Below are 17,789 nucleotides of genomic sequence, written 5' to 3' on the forward strand. Positions count from 1 at the left end.
TGGGTGATCAGGGGTTAATGAGGTGTTAATAAGTGACAGGGGGGGTGTAGTGTATGTGTGGTGTTTGGTGCTACTTACAGAGCTGCCTGTGTCCTCTGGTGGTTGACCCAAGCAAAAGGGACCACCAGAGGAGCAGGTAGCAGATATACCAGACGCTATTTACAAAATAGAGTCTGACATACATCTTTGATTGGATCTTTTAAAAATCTACAGCCTGCCAGCCAATGATCGCTGCCGGCAGGCTGTAGATGAACTTCTGAACTGCGCGATCCTGTAAACGCGCGCTCCTGTGAGCGCGCGTTCACACGAAATCTCGGCTTACGCGAGATGAGACCAATAGGCGTCACTGAGCCTGTGTGTGCCGCCGCCCGGACGCCTATCGGCGTTAGGTGTGCGGCAAGCGGTTAAAGGCATCCCATTCTACATGTATGGGTGCAGACAGAACATTCAATACCCAGAACTCCCAGATTTCCTTTATTATACTTTCCTGATTCTTAATTAACTTAATCCAATGCGGATTTAGTTTAAAACTACTTGTTTTCATTTTGACATTCCCCATTCTTATTGCAATGACCATAGGGGAATGATCAGATATTGTGTGCATTTCATACTTCATTTTTATTACACAATCTAATAAGTCAAAATTGGCTAAAGCTAGATGTATTCTAGACATGATGGTATTTGCACGACTAAAACAAGAGTGCTTTTTTTCCCCATATAAATATCGCCAAATATCTGTCAATGCCACTTCATAGGAGATCCTTCTTAATGGTGTTAATTTGTCCTTGTATACTTTATGAGGATGATCCCTAGAGTATCTGTCCTCCTCCAAATCCATAACATCGTTGAAGTCACCGGTTACCAGAACCAGACAGCGTGCTCTAGGACCTATAAAGTCGGCCAAGTAAGACATAATACACATAGAAAAAGGAGGGGGAACCTATACAAACGCCAATATGCAAACATGACCATCAAGATAGCAATGCAGGAAAACAAATCTGCCCTCTTTATCAATTCTGTGGGCAATTGGGGTATAATCCATAGATCAATGCACATAGACACTAACACCCCGGGAATACGCCGAGCAGCAAGCATGGTAGTCATATTTTGCCCATTTCCTTCTCATATAGTTGATGTTCTAATCTATAAGATGTGTTTCCAGATGGCATACTATCGCAGGGAGATGTATTGCTACTGTATCAAATATGACCACCCGCTTAGTCCTCTCGGCCATTCCACGTATGTTCCATGTTAGAATTCTATTCATATACTTTCCTACACAAAAATACAGCCTTCAGGACCCACCGCATGGGCGGGTAGGGAAGGGAGGGAGGAGAAGAAGCGACCACCAACAACCACCAGGACCCCATCCGCCCACCCACTCCCATTCCACTTCCCCTAACCCTTCCTCCCATCCCCTCCCTGCGCACCCCCCCTCCCCCCACTCAACCTTCCCCCCCCCCGTCCTCCCTCCCCAACCCCTCTTGGTCAGGCAAACCGAACGGTTTGCTAACCTCTTACACTTCGCCCTTCCCCCCTACCTGTCCATCCCCCCAACCATCGCCATTACTTATTAAGCTACCTATAAATTAGGAACCTATTCCCCTGCCGTCTAGCCATTCCCATACTTCGTCTGGTTGGTTAAAGAAAAGAGCTTGGTCCTTGTATATTACTCTCATTTTTGTGGGGTAGAAGAGGGAGTATTTGATCTTGGCTGCCGCCATTCTCTTCTTGACCTCTAAATTCACGACGCTTTGCCTGTGTTTCCCTCGAATAGTCCGGATATAGTTCTATTTCCCTACCGTTATACTCTAAAGGAGGTAAAAGTCTTTTATTTTTCATAATGTTATCCCTGTCCCGAACATTTATCATTTTGGCCAAGATCGCTCTTGGAGGGCTCCCTACCGGTAGCTGTTTAGTTGGTTTCCGGTGAGCCCTTTCCATGGAAAACCCCATAGAGAGTCTATCCACTCCAAGCACTTCTAATAACCATTGCTGAATAAACCCTGTCGGGTCTTCTTTTTCAGACCCTTCAGGGAACCCAACCAGACGTATATTCGCTCTGCGAGATCTATCCTCCATTTCAGTGACTCTTTCCTGTAATAAGTTCTTCTCAGTTTCTATCACCCGAATTCTATTCTTAATCCCATCCATCTCTCTCTTTAACTCTTTTGTAACCAACTGGAGGTCTTTGACTTTCTCACGTACTTTATTCATCTCATCTTTAATTAAGGAAAGATCAGTTTGAACTGTGGAAATTTTGGCGGATAGATCTCCCAACGCTTGGTTCGATTGTTGAACCGCGTCCAGGATATCTGTCAGCTTCTGATCCACTATATCTAAGATAGATAAGATAAGATGCCTTTATTGTCACTGTACAATACAATGTAATACAATGTACAATACAATGAAATGTTGTTTGGAGCAATCCTAGATGCCATGGACAGAGGAACAAGAACTGACATTTGAACTAAAGCATTACACTAGAAAAAAACAAAACATTGCAATAGAAAGCATTACTATTCACAGTTCACAGCATATATATATATATAGCAAGAGCAAAGTAGGAAGTGCTTATGAGTATATATACACACTGATTCAGACACCACTGCAGACAAGAGATCATCATGGGTTCATGAATGCAGCAGTCACTTTCAGTCTGTGGTAGTTTCTATCCTAGGAAGGGGCAATAATCTCTGAGCATTTAGGAGACTGATTGTTTTGGGGTAAAAGCTGTTCTTCAGCCTAGTGGTGTGGGCATGTAGGGCTCTAAGACGCCTACCAGAGGGTAGGGGAATGAAAAGGCTGTGGCCGGGGTGAGTTGGATCCCCGCAGATAATTTTTGCCCTGTTGCTGCAGCGAGCAGTGAAGATGTCCTCCAGTGATGGTAGCTGAGTACCAGTGATTCTGCCAGCCATTCTGATGATACGCTTGAGGGTCTTCTTGTCCTCAGAAGAGCAGCCGGAGTACCACACTGTAATGCAGTATGTGATAACAGATTCTATGGTGCACCTGTAAAAATTGACTAGCAGCTGTTTTGGGAGTTGTGCTTTCTTCAGACTCCTCAGAAAATAAAGCCTCTGAAGGCCTTTTTTGGTAATTTCTGTTGTGTTTTTTATCCATGACAGGTCCTGACTAATATGAACCAAGAATCTGAAACTTTGAACTATCTCCACGTTTCCACCATTAATGCTAATGGGATGGTGTCCATTTCGTTTCTTCTTCCTAAAATCCAGAATTAGCTCCTTTGTTTTCTTGGTATTGAGTATGAGGTTGTTGTTCTTACTCAGGGGCGTACATAGAAATCACTGGGCCCCATAGCAAAAATCTGAATTGGGCCCCCTAACCCCGCCCACTACCCATCCCTGGCCCATCCCACCTTCTGTTCTGGCTCCTCCCCCGCCACACCCCCATTTGCCAATAAAGAAATGTATACATACGTTCGTACGTATTCGTACTGACCCACAGAATGAAGGGCACATGTCAGTTTTGCGGCAAAGGGAATGCCGTGGGAACAAAACCCTGTGGTATCTGAGTCTATGGAACTCCTGTGGATATTCCATAAAAGTTTTATCTGCAGTCCTATGTAACATTACAAATAACACAGTGATAACTCTCTGAGTACAGATAATGTAGTAGATGTCACCTGTAGTCCTATGTAACACCACAAATAACACAGTGATAGCTCTCTGAATACCGAAAGTGTAGTAGTGTTACCTGCAGTCCTATGTAAAACCACAGATAGCACTAGTGCTGATAATGTGGTAGTGTTACCTGCAGTCCTATGTAAAACCACAGATAACACTAGTGTAGACCATGTGGTAGTGTTACCTGTGTCCTTCCTGTGCTTCTCCCACGGACTCAATGCTGGCGTCTCTGCCTCCTCTTCCATCTTCTTTATCTTGCCCGCACAGAACGTCCTGATGCAGCTGCGTCAAGACATAGGAACACTGTGGGCATGGTGATGGTGACACAAACACAGACACAGGGACAGACACACACATACATACAATAAATATGATCACATCACTGCTCCTGCCTGTCTGCTTTGGTAAAGCCGGGCATAGATGGGCTATGTCAGGCTTTAGCAGAGTGGGCACAGGACAGTGGACACAGGGCGCGATATGTATGTGAGCACAGCTGAACGAATGCAGGGCAGGAGCCCGCATACACATCGCTCCTCCTGCCTGTGTCCACTGTGGTAAAGCCAGACGTAGGCTATCCCCCACATCTTAACCCCTTTGCTACCAGCGCTATTTTGTCATCACTTCTCTTACCCCAAACGGTTGCAGTATGCCACTGCCCAAACCCCTTTATTCCTTGCTGCTGATGCTGAGTGTGCACATAGCCACCTATTCCCCCCCCCCCCCCCCCCCCAAAGGTGACTGATGTATTTGGGGGTGGGTGGGTTGGGGGAATATGATTAGTGGCTATGTGCACACGCATTTTGGGGGACATTAGGGGTTGGGGGGCTCATAGAGGACCTGGGGGGGCTAATAGAGGACAGTGTGTTATCCTCCTACCCCCCCCCCTGGGCATTGTGGGGGGCATTAGGGGTTGGGGGGGACTCATAAAGGACTCAAGGGGGGAGGCTCATAAAGGACAGAGTAGGAGGAAAGCAGACTGTCCTCTATGAGCCCCCCCTCCCTGTCCGGTCAGGAGCGGACCGCGGTCCTTTAGTCTGGGCTGGGGGCTGCACTCACTAGTGCCACTGCAGTTGCTGTCGGCAGGGCAGATGACCAGTCTTCAGCCAGGCGGGCGGCGAGGAAGAATAATACGCTCCCTGTCCCTGAGTAGCTGCTCTGTGTGTAGTTACTTTGCGGCGCCCGCTCCTGCTGCCTGTGCCATCCCAGCAATACACTTGCCAATCAGCAGCTGCCTCTTTGCACTGTCTTGCGCTGATTGGCCAGTGTGAAATACAGAACGCCTGCAGCCCGGAGTCCCGATCCTTCAGGTCAATGATTGGCCAGTAGCTCCGACGAGGGGGGGGGGGATGTTGGAAGCAGTTCGGAAGTAACACACAAGAACCGCTGCGCCGCTGATTAACTCATTAACCAAGTGTGCAGAGCAAACGGAGGGGGCGGGGCCTTCTGTGCGCTCCGGGCCCCCCTGTGCCGCGGGCCCCATAGCAACGGCGTGGTCTGCCTATATTGGCGGTACGCCACTGTTCTTACTCCATCTCTCTAGGTTCTTAACCTCTTTCCTATAGGCTATTTCATCATTGTTGGAGATTAGGCCTATCACGGTCATGTCATCTGCAAATTTTATAATGGTATTGGTATTGTGAATAGGTTTACAGTCATTGGTGAAGAGGGAGTAAAGGAGAGGGCTCAACACACAGCCTTGCGGTACCCCAGTGTTTAGTGTTAAGGATGAATAAAAGTGCTTGCCCATGCGTACGATTTGTGGTCTTTTTGTAAGAAAATCCAGTATCCAGTTGCACAGGTGTGAGCTGAGACCCAAGTTGTTCAGTTTCTTTGCCAACTTGTTGGGAGGGATGGTGTTAAAGGCCGAGCTGTAATCAATGAACAGCATCCGCACATAGCTGTCTCTCTGCTCCAGGTGTGACAGCGCAGTGTGAAGGGTAAGTGAGTGTAGAATAACGTTTATTATTTTACAGTGAGACAGCATCCTCAGTTGACCTATGTGCTCTGTAAGCAAACTGGTATTGGTCCATGGATGTGCAGATCTTGCTCTTCATGTGCCTGAGGACAAGTTGTTCAAAGCACTTCATAGCAATAGGAGTGAGAGCCGCAGGGCGATATTCACTTAAGGTCTTCACCCATGCCTGTTTTGGAATTGGGACAATTGTGGAGGACTTCAGGCAAGTGGGGACAATGGCCTGCTCTAGTGAGCTGTTAAACATACTGGTAAACACTGTTTTCAGCTGTTTAGCACAGTTTTTTAGGACTTTTCCAGAAACTTCATCAGGGCCAGCTGCTTTGTGGGGATTAATGTGGTTTAAGGCCCATTCTACCTCACGTGCTCTCAGCATCAGGGAACATGATGGAACCTCTTGCTGGGCTAATTTAATGATAGGCAGCTCATTGTCTTTGTCAAATCGTGCAAAAAAATGATTTAGGTCATCAAGAGAGAAAGAATTTCCAGTGTTGATAGAACAGGTGTTGCTCTTATAATTCATAATGGACTTGATACCCTGCCACATGCGTCGGGAATCAGAGCTTGTAAAATCTATCCTCTCTTCTGTTACTGCGTGCTTATTACTCCTTCCCGCTTCTCCGTCACCCATTTCCTCTATACTTGATGGATCTATTTGATCTATTTTGTTCTCCCTGTTGCCCTTCTGGTTAGTCCTAGTTTTGTATTGTGGTGACTTCAGAAATTTGTCCATTTTTAAGGCTGAGTTACCTCCACTTGCACCGATGGACTTCCTACCTGCAACCTTTGCTGGCATTATAACATAAAGCTTACAACATTAACACTAATAAAGAAGAGGAAAAAAAAAAAAAAGGAGAAAGGGAGAAAACAAATAACAATTGTCACAGCTACGAACAGATTCCAAAGTATTATGGCAACAGATTATGTCACATGACGTAGCAGTCCAGGATGTAGCATAAATAGTTGGGAACCAAGGGCTCCTCAGCCAGAGGGGTTAGAGTGGTTGATAGCCACAATGTTATCAAGTAGTCGTTTTAAATCGACCCATCTCCCCCTCTCTTCCCACCTGCCAATAAATGCACAAACAACAAATATCAGCAAACCAAGAAGGGTTAACAGGACAAATGTTAATAAATATTAGTAGATACTGCTTTTGCTTCTCTTTAATTTCCTGGTAGTATATGTAGCTAATCAAAAGTTAATCAAAACAGATCAGAACAAAAGTTCATCAGCTAGCAGAGTTAAGAAGGCTGATATCAACTAGTTTTAGTTGTTTTAGTTGCCAATGCTGACTCTCCGCCTGAAACTCCAGGACACCGCTCCACAAAGACCGTCCATCCCACAAACCACCAGACATCGCAGAGTAATCCAGGCAGGGTCTGCGACACAGGTACAACAAACAGCCCGGATTCACCAGCCGCAGCAGAACCAGACACACATCAGCAGGTGAGCAAGTGAATGTTAACAAAGATTAATTATGCTTGCTTTGCGGAGTTCATGTGGCGTTAGTTCATGGATCATAAAACTCACTCCTCGGGCTACTCACATACTCCAGACCAGTGCAGATCATCTGTGTCCCCCAGACGGGTAACGCTCAAGCTGCCACCGGATGCCGCTACCAGCGCATGGACGCATGCGCTCTCCACGGCGTCTCTGGTATCCGGCCTAGATCAGACCGGAGCAAAGGAGAGCAGAGCCAACGGAGCCAGGGGAGCTCAACAACCACCAGACAGACCCCCGCCGCCAGGTCGGATGAGTGTCGACACCAATCAAGGTCCCACCATCGCAAACTTCCAGCTGCTTTCCATCTCGACTGGGGCTGGTCATCCAACATCAGGCCGGGGGTAGGATACGGGGAATGTCAACGCTCATCAGGGACGAACGGTCCAACACATGAGGCCAGGAGGTGGAGGAGGTGGGAGGGATCGCGGCACGCCTACGTCCGTCACGTCATGCCGCTTTTTAATGGCCTGGTCCTTAAGGTGAAAAATGGCAGGGTCCTGAAGGGGTTAAGGACCAATTCAGTTATGAAGTCACTTTAAGGGGCTGATGTAGTAGAAACCACCCAAAAGACCCTATTTGAGAAACTACACCCCTCACATTATTCAAAACTGATTTTTGAAACTTTGTTAACCTTTTAGATGTTCCACAGGAATTGTTAAGAAAATGGAGGTGAAATAAAAAGAAAATCTTTTTTTGTGCAGATTTTCCATTTTAATTCATTATTTCCTGTAGCAAGGCAAGGGTTATCAGCAAAATAAACCTCAATATCGATTACCCTGATTCTGCAGTTTACATGAAAATGTGATCATAAACTGCAGTTTGGGCACACAGCAGGGCGCAGAAGGGAAGGGACACAATATTGTTTTTGGAGGGAAGGTTTTGCTAGAATGGTTTTCAGGCACCATGCTGCATGTGAAGAGACTCTGAAATACCCCAACAGTAGAAACACCCCAAAAGTGACCCGATTTTGGAAACTACCCCCTCAAGGAATCTATTGATGGGTGCAGTGAGCAATATGACCCAACGAGCAATTCAAAGAATTTAGAAACTCTTGTCTGTGAAAATGAAAAATTATATTTTTTACAATAAAATATTGCTTTAGCGCCAAATGTTTCATTTTCACTATGGGTGACAGGAGAAAATGTAACTCAAAACTTGCTATGCATTTTCCCTGAATACAGCAACACCTCATATGTGGTCATAAACTGCTGTTTGATGACATGGCAGCATTTAGAATAGAAGGAGCTGCACTTGAATTTTCTAACATGGGATTTGCTGTAATCTTTTTAAGGGCAATAACTTTTTTTATTTTTGTGTTGACTGAGTTATATAAGGCTTTTTTTGCGGGACAAGATGTAGTTTTTATTTGTACCATTTTGGGGTACATATGACTTTGTGTTGTGTTTTAGAATTTTTTTGTGAGGTGTGTCAGTTTTTTTTTATGGGGTTCTATATGTGGTTTATATGATATGATAACTTGGTTCTGTGGGTCGATGCGGTTATGGATATACCAAAGTTATATTGTTTTTTATGTTTTATTACTTTTGCAGTAAAAAGTCACTTGTTTATTAAAAATAGGTTATATTATGTATCACCATATACTAACATCCATAAAAAAAAAAAAATTTCTGTGGGGGGACTTTTTTTTTTTGCAGGACAGGTTGTAGTTTTTCATTTTGGGATACATATGAATTTTTATAACTTTTTATTATATTTTTTTGGGCGGTGAGGTGACAAAAACAGCAATTCAATCATTGTTTTTTATTTTTGTTATCGATCAGGTCTGTTATCGATCAGGTCATTACAGATGCGACAATACCAAATATTTGTAGTTTATTGTATTTTTTTATATTTTTTATCAATTATAGATGAGCAAATGTGGGAAAAGGCATTTTTTTAAAATAAAATTTTAATGATTTTTTTAACTTTTATTTATACTTTTTTTTAATCAAGTATCACAGAAGGCTGCAGGGGGAATGTGGGGAAGGCTGCAGGGGGCAGATGAGGCACAGGTGGCATCAGGGGTATGGCTTTAGGGGCACAGTGGGCATCGGGGGCACAAAGAGGGCATCGGGGACCATGCCAGAGTGGAGATTAGAGCCTGAAGCCGGCATTATTACACTCCCTATGCTCCGATTGGTTAGTCTGCACAGTGATTGGTCCCTTCCCAGTTGGTGAGTAGTGATGAGCGGCAGGGGCAATATTCGAATTTGCGATATTTTGCAAATATTTTGTAGAATATTCGTCATATATTCGTGAATTCGCGAATTCGAGATTATATTCTTGATTGCGAAAATCGGCGATGTATTATTCGCGTAGTGCGCACGAAATACCGGCGTGGGGTAGGCAACTTTTCTATTGGTTGCTAGGGATGTTGCTAAGCTGTGACAAAGCCTTCTCATTGGCCCACAAGCTAGAAGAAGGGAGGGAGGATAACCTGATATGTACTGTGTTAAAAAAAAATAAAAAAAAAGAATATTCGGCATTACGAATATATAGCACTATATTCTAAATATTCTGTCATAATAGAAGTCTATGGCCTGTATAACGGATCCATCCGGTTTACGTTAGGCAGGAGAGGACTCCAGCATAACGTAAACAGGACCGATCCGTTATGCAGGCCATAGACTTCTATTATGACGGAATGAATAACGGAATGCCTCTAGAGGCATTCCGTTATACATTCCGTCATGAAATTGCGTTATGTTTCATGGTAACGGAATCCATAACGCAATTCAGTAAATACCACAACACAAACTGAAAACTAATTTCAAAATATGAAATTTGCTCATCCCTAGTAGTATATATTACAGCCTGTCCTATTATTTGTATGCCTTGTATTCCATTGTTTGCTATATTTGATATGTAACGGGAGGTGGATTTTCAGTTATGCTTCTCTCTATTTAGAATGAACATATTACTATATGTGACTAAGTGCACTGAGCATGCTCAGACAGATGGTGTCAGACATTGTAGAAAGGGCTAGAAAGGTGGGGCACAGCTTGTTGCTGACAGGATGTAGGGCTGTGAGGAAATGTTATCAGAGGAGAGTCTGGAAAGATTGTGATGAGATCCTCGACAGAGTCTTGAAGGACAGCAGCATCTATAAAGAGAGATGAGAAGACTGAGACCAGGGTTAGAGACAACACAGATACAAGAGAGCTGCTAACAGTGGGTGGGACTGTTACCACTGAGAGGGGCAGTTGGGAGCTGAGTGGAGACTGGTGTCAGTGGTTTGTGGGGTTCTGCACAGACTTATGTTACTGTACAACCCAGAGTTATATATTTCATTGCTGAAGTAAAATTGTATAAAATCTGCCACCTGCCCGATTCCTGTGCTCGTATGCTACGCTGGTTGTACCACCCTTACACACTGACAGACATGATGCTGTGATGCTGCTGCAAACTAACAGCCATTGTTGTGAGATGTTGAGGTGCTGCTTTATATAGACTGACAGTTACAATGCTGAGATACCATGTTATATAAACTGACAGATATATTTAGATAAAATAAACACGTAATAAAAAGCAGAATTGTTCTTCAACTATACCTGAAAAAAATGTCTCTCACACTTGAGTCTGTGATTTCTGAAAGTCACGCTAACAATGATATTATTTATGGTTTCACACAAGTGCTACTATTGTATAGAAAAAGATCTACCGTATTTATCGGCGTATAACACGCACAGGCGTATAACACGCACCTTCATTTTAAGAGGGAAATTTCAGGAAAATTTTTTTAATTTCAAATAAAGAACTTTGAAGCAAAATAAGGGTAGCTCAGAACTTTTTTTTATTAATATTATTACCACTTATAAGGTAAATAATGTAAAAGGACAGTAAAAGCAACTGTTGATCTGTGGATGGCACTGTTATGGGGGATCTGTGGATGGCACTGTTATGGGGGATCTGTGGATGGCGCTGTTATGGGGGATCTGTGGATGGTGCTGTTATGGGGGATCTGTGGATGGCACTGTTATGGGGGATCTGTGGATGGCATTGTTATGAGGTGGGGGATCTGTGGATGGAACTGTTATGGGGTGGGATATCTGTGGATGGTACTGCTATGGGGTGGGATATCTGTGGATGGCATTGTTATGAGGTGGGGGGATCTGTGGATGGAACTGTTATGGGGGGGATCTGTGGATGACACTGCTATATGTCATCCACAGATCCCCCTCATAACAGTGTCCCCCAATACACCGGCCCTCTGCTCACCGAAGTATTTATAAACGTGAATCCTTATCCTGTTAGTAAGTTGAACTAACACTGCGCTCTCCCATGTTCCCATGTTCCCCTGTATCCCCACAGCACTTACGAACACGCTTCCATAGCAGGCAGAGCGGACGGCACCAGTAACGTCACTCACTGACGTCGCGCGTCTGCTCCGCCTGCTTCATTCATAAAGTGGGCGGAGCAGGCGCTCGACGTCAGTGAGTGACGTTACTGCTGCCGTCCGCTCTGCCTGCTATTGAAGCTTAAGTAAGTGCTATGGGGATACAGGGGAACATGGGAACATGGGATAGGGCAGCGTTAGTTCAACTTAATAACAGGATAAGGATTCACGTTTATAAATACTTTGGTGAGCCCCGCCCCTAGTTACGGACTCCAGCCCCTCCTCTCTCCCGGCTCATACATAGCAGTCTGCGATGCTGCATCTTTGCCGGGCCGCAAAGATATTCATTGCGGGCCGCATGCGGCCCGCGGGCCGCATGTTTGACACCCATGGTGTATACTGTAAAAACATGGCTTCTTAACATTATATCGGCGTATAACACGCATACATCATTTGCCCCCTATTTTCAGGGGGAAAAAGTGCGTGTTATACGCCGATAAATACGGTACTTACCAGATAGTTACAGAACTGATTATTCTTTTGTCAATTTTGTATGTACGTCATTTTCCAAGCAGAGTTGATACATCTTCATTTCCACAATACAGAAGAGTATTTATTTCATGCTTGCACTGCTGAAAATTCCTGAGAATTCTCATGACTCATAAAAATTGGCTGTCTTCCATACACAAGACAGGGAGGCATAGAATCAGAAAAGAGATCCAGGCCAGCTGTGCTGCCATGAAATGCAAACATGTTGGGCACACAAAACATTTTATAGTTTTATATCTAGAAAAAAAAGTGTGTCTTGTGCATTGAGAACAGATGAGGGTGTTGTATCGTTATATGCTATGTATTGTCTTAATGGCCTTACTACTTGTACAGGAAGTGCAGAATTATTAGGCAAGTTGTATTTTTGAGGATTCATTTTATTATTGAACAACAACCATGTTCTCAATGAACCCAAAAAACTCATTAATATCAAAGCTGAATATTTTTGGAAGTAGTTTTTAGTTTGTTTTTAGTTTTAGCTATTTTAGGGGGATATCTGTGTATGCAGGTGACTATTACTGTGCATAATTATTAGGCAACATAACAAAAAACAAATATATACCCATTTCAATTATTTATTTTTACCAGTGAAACCAATATAACATCTCAACATTCACAAATATACATTTCTGACATTCAAAAGCAAAACAAAAACAAATCAGTGACCAATATAGCCACCTTTCTTTGCAAGGACACTCAAAAGCCTGCCATCCATGGATTCTGTCAGTGTTTTGATCTGTTCACCATCAACATTGCGTGCAGCAGCAACCACAGCCTCCCAGACACTGTTCAGAGAGGTGTACTGTTTTCCCTCCTTGTAAATCTCACATTTGATGATGGACCACAGGTTCTCAATGGGGTTCAGATCAGGTGAACAAGGAGGCCATGTCATTAGATTTTCTTCTTTTATACCCTTTCTTGCCAGACAAGCTGTGGAGTACTTGGACGCGTGTGATGGAGCATTGTCCTGCATGAAAATCATGTTTTTCTTGAAGGATGCAGACTTCTTCCTGTACCACTGCTTGAAGAAGGTGTCTTCCAGAAACTGGCAGTAGGACTGGGAGTTGAGCTTGACTCCATCCTCAACCCGAAAAGGCCCCACAAGCTCATCTTTGATGATACCAGCCCAAACCAGTACTCCACCTCCACCTTGCTGGCGTCTGAGTCGGACTGGAGCTCTCTGCCCTTTACCAATCCAGCCACGGGCCCATCCATCTGGCCCATCAAGACTCACTCTCATTTCATCAGTCCATAAAACCTTAGAAAAATCAGTCTTGAGATATTTCTTGGCCCAGTCTTGACGTTTCAGCTTGTGTGTCTTGTTCAGTGGTGGTCGTCTTTCAGCCTTTCTTACCTTGGCCATGTCTCTGAGTATTGCACATCTTGTGCTTTTGGGCACTCCAGTGATGTTGCAGCTCTGAAATATGGCCAAACTGGTGGCAAGTGGCATCTTGGCAGCTGCACGCTTGACTTTTCTCAGTTCATGGGCAGTTATTTTGCGCCTTGGTTTTTCCACACGCTTCTTGCGACCCGGTTGACTATTTTGAATGAAACGCTTGATTGTTCGATGATCACGCTTCAGAAGCTTTGCAATTTTAAGAGTGCTGCATCCCTCTGCAAGATATTTCACTATTTTTGACTTTTCTGAGCCTGTCAAGTCCTTCTTTTGACCCATTTTGCCAAAGGAAAGGAAGTTGCCTAATAATTATGCACACCTAATATAGGGTGTTGATGTCATTAGACCACACCCCTTCTCATTACAGAGATGCACATCACCTAATATGCATAATTGGTAGTAGGCTTTCGAGCCTATACAGCTTGGAGTAAGACAACATGCATAAAGAGGATGATGTGGTCAAAATACTCATTTGCCTAATAATTCTGCACGCAGTGTATATTGACACAACTATTTATTGAGCTTCAGTTATGACAGCACAGTAACTGATTTGTTAGTTTCTATGAGAGATTTTATCTGCTGGCTTTATGTAATAGAGATAGGATTTGGATTAAATGGGTTATTCATCTTGTGAGAAACATATAAAAACAACTGCAAATGTAAAAAAATAAAATAAAATAAACCTTAACCACTTCTTTCCCCTGGCAATCCAGAGCAGAAGCACCAGCTCTCCTCCCGGGTATTTTTTATAAGCAGCCAGCATATGACGGCTGCAGCCAATCAGTGTCCACCACTATCATGTGCCATATTACTGCCATTATGGCTCCAGATGCTCTTGCTGTGTGATGATGTCAGTCCATACAGGATCACTGGGCAAAAGAAAAGGTGAGTAGTAGTTCTTTTAGGTTTTGTTACATTTGCAGTGGTTTTTATTTTTTTCTTTATAAGCTGGACAACCCAGTTAAAGAATATTCTATACTTCAATGTTTTCCTGATATTAATTGATTCTCAATTTAGTAAAGGTCCTTTTACATGGACTGATAGTCAGGCCAGTTATCGGGTATGAGGTTTGTAAAAAACGTTCGTTCCCAATAATTGACCTATATAAAAGGTGCCAGTGATCTCTCAATGAACAATCCAAAGGAAAAGCTTTTTCATCGAGTGACTATGCAATTCTACTGGCACCAAAAATAATTAATCCTGTGCAGCAGATTATACTGTGTAGTAATTGCTCATACAGCGGAGGAAATGCAATTATTTGGAATGTCTAGTTTGAACCTAAAAAAATTGCCTGATAAGTTGTTCCATGTAAAAGGACATTAAGGTTTTAAGGTTGGGAGAGCAGTCACAATATTAGTATCTTCTTAGGAGTCCAGGCTTGCCCTAATCGGCTCAAAGGCTGACAGACAGCCTGGATGAGCCAATCAGTGGGGCAACAGAAAGGGAGGTGCTGTTATGAATCCTCTGCCCCACGTGTCCAACTCCCTCTGAGGACAATGTTTGAGCACACCCCTCGTTCTTCACACGATACCTCTGATGATGAGGAGAGAATTTCCCGAGGGGAGTACTAGGTGCTACCTGAGAGGGGAATTGGAACACAAGGGAATCGGCACCAGAGTGTGAACCCACTGGACTGACCTCCAGGTGACACAATACATCCAGTGGATACTGGGAGGCCAGAGGCTCATGAGACGGAGATGTAAGGATGTGGGGCAAGGGACCTTAAATGTATTACTTTTGTGGGGATCAGCTCAAACAGTGACTTCAGGTGTCATTTAAACAATAGTCTTTTATTTTGTTCAACACACATGCTCGCTTACTTCAGCGGGTAAACACAAAGAAACACAGTTCATATCAAATGGTACAACTCACAGTCCTCTGTAGTTCCAGAGTTCCACCACCCGCTGGAGAGGGGGGAAAAGAGTAGGCAACAGCAGGCTTATCCACAGCAACACACCACACAGCTTTACTCCCAGTCTGTTACACTTCCAGACTAGGAACCACACACCCAGCTCTCCTGGGATTCCTGGCTTAAATAGGCCAGCCAACACCTGGCCTGGATACGTGGGAGTAGTCATCCCACCCTGCTCTTTGACTACTCCAATGAAACCCGGCCCGGATCAGCTGCAGCTAGCAGCTAAACTACCTCTAGCAACTGTCAGTAACCTAGGGTTACTGACAAAACATTACCGGTTCATTTCACTGAGGCCAGGCACCTCGGTGACACGTATCTATCATCTATTATGGCACCTTGTGCCTTCTCACACTTTGCAGATGTAAATTGTATAATTACTGCAATGTCCCACTTTGGTCAGTAGATGGCAGCAAAGGATAACATGCCAAAAGTCTACAGTCGTGGCCAAAAGTTTTGAGAATTACATAAATATTGGAAATTGGAAAAGTTGCTGCCTAAGTTTTTATAATGGCAATTTGCATATACTCCAGAATGTTATGAAGAGTGATCAGATGAATTGCATAGTCCTTCTTTGCCATGAAAATTAACTTAATCCCAAAAAAAACTTTCCACTGTATTTCATTGCTGTCATTAAAGGACCTGCTGAGATCATTTCAGTAATCGTCTTGTTAACTCAGGTGAGAATGTTGACGAGCAAAAGGCTGGAGATCATTATGTCAGGCTGATTGGGTTAAAATGGCAGACTTGACATGTTAAAAGGAGGGTGATGCTTGAAATCATTGTTCTTCCATTGTTAACCATGGTGACCTGCAAAGAAACGCGTGCAGCCATCATTGCGTTGCATAAAAATGGCTTCACAGGCAAGGATATTGTGGCTACTAAGATTGCACCTCAATCAACAATTTATAGTATCATCAAGAACTTCAAGGAAAGAGGTTCAATTCTTGTTAAGAAGGCTTCAGGGCGTCCAAAAAAGTCCGGCAAGCGCCAGGATCGTCTCCTAAAGAGGATTCAGCTGCGGGATCGGAGTGCCACCAGTGCAGAGCTTGCTCAGGAATGGCAGCAGGCAGGTGTGAGCGCATCTGCACGCACAGTGAGGCAAAGACTTTTGGAAGATGGCCTGGTGTCAAGAAGGCCAGCAAAGAAGCCACTTCTCTCCAAAAAAAAATCAGGGACAGATTGATCTTCTGCAGAAAGTATGGTGAATGGACTGCTGAGGACTGGGGCAAAGTCATATTCTCCGATGAAGCCTCTTTCCGATTGTTTGGGGCATCTGGAAAAAGGCTTGTCCGGATAAGAAAAGGTGAGCGCTACCATCAGTCCTGTGTCATGCCAACAGTAAAGCATGCTGAGACCATTCATGTGTGGGGTTGCTTCTCATCCAAGGGAGTGGGCTCACTCACAATTTTGCCCAAAAACACAGCCATAAATAAAGAATGGTACCAAAACACCCTCCAACAGCAACTTCTTCCAACAATCCAACAACAGTTTGGTGAAGAACAATGCATTTTCCAGCACGATGGAGCACCGTGCCATAAGGCAAAAGTGATCACTAAGTGGCTTGGGGACCAAAACATTGACATTTTGGGTCCATGGCCTGGAAACTTTCCAGATCTTAATCCCATTGAGAACGTGTGGTCAATCCTCAAGAGGCGGGTGGACAAACAAAAACCCACTAATTCTGACAAACTCCAAGAAGTAATTATGAAAGAATGGATTGCTATCAGTCAGGAATTGGCCCAGAAGTTGATTGAGAGCATGCCCAGTCGAATTGCAGAGGTCCTGAAAAAGAAGGGGCAACACTGCAAATACTGACTCTTTGCATAAATGTCATGTAGATGTCGATAAAAGCCTTTGAAACGTATGAAGGGCATGTAATTATATTTCACTACATCACAGAAACAACTGAAACAAAGATCTAAAAGCAGTTTAGCAACAAACTTTGTGAAAACTAATATTTTTGTCATTCTCAAAACTTTTGGCCACGACTGTACATGAGCTGCCTATAAGAGTAAAGTTAATAACCTGTTTTGTTTGCAAAGTTGTTAATTAGCTAATTTAATGCTGTTTGTGTCCCCTACAAGCCTGATAGCAGGCTGTATATGCAGGTTTGACACTGCACTTAGCAAATGACTTATTGCATCACACTCTCCCTGTGTAAGGGGAGGGGGGGCCTAGAGGAGCACTAAGTGAACAGACGGAGGTTGTGCTTGGTGCGGCTGGAGACCAGAAGAGATCTTCTCTGCAGATTCTGGAAGTGAATAGACCGGCTCACAGTGGAGACTGGCGACAGCACAAAAGGGAGGTTTGCAGAGATGACCACAGGAGTGTTGTGTCTGTAGGATCCAGTTCTGGAGTGAACCAGGAAATAAGATAAAGAACCAAGAACCTGCTCAAGGAACTTTAAGTGCGGCTGTGCCACATCACATTGCACCACACTGGTAAAGTGGCATTTGGACAGACAAATACGC

At 44.0% G+C, this 17,789-nt stretch overlaps 1 long non-coding RNA gene across 1 annotated transcript; it reads right to left on the reverse strand.

Moving 5' to 3' along the window:
- Positions 1-230: 230 nt before the first annotated feature.
- Positions 231-11,960, reverse strand: LOC121004058. Its single transcript, XR_005779651.1, has 3 exons — positions 11,846-11,960; positions 5,029-5,038; positions 231-242 (listed from the first exon to the last, which is right to left on the reverse strand). It is a non-coding gene; the product is annotated as an uncharacterized LOC121004058 (long non-coding RNA).
- Positions 11,961-17,789: the final 5,829 nt, after the last annotated feature.

The sequence above is a fragment of the Bufo bufo genome, chromosome 6 (assembly GCF_905171765.1).
Source record: "Bufo bufo chromosome 6, aBufBuf1.1, whole genome shotgun sequence".
NCBI lineage: Eukaryota > Metazoa > Chordata > Amphibia > Anura > Bufonidae > Bufo > Bufo bufo.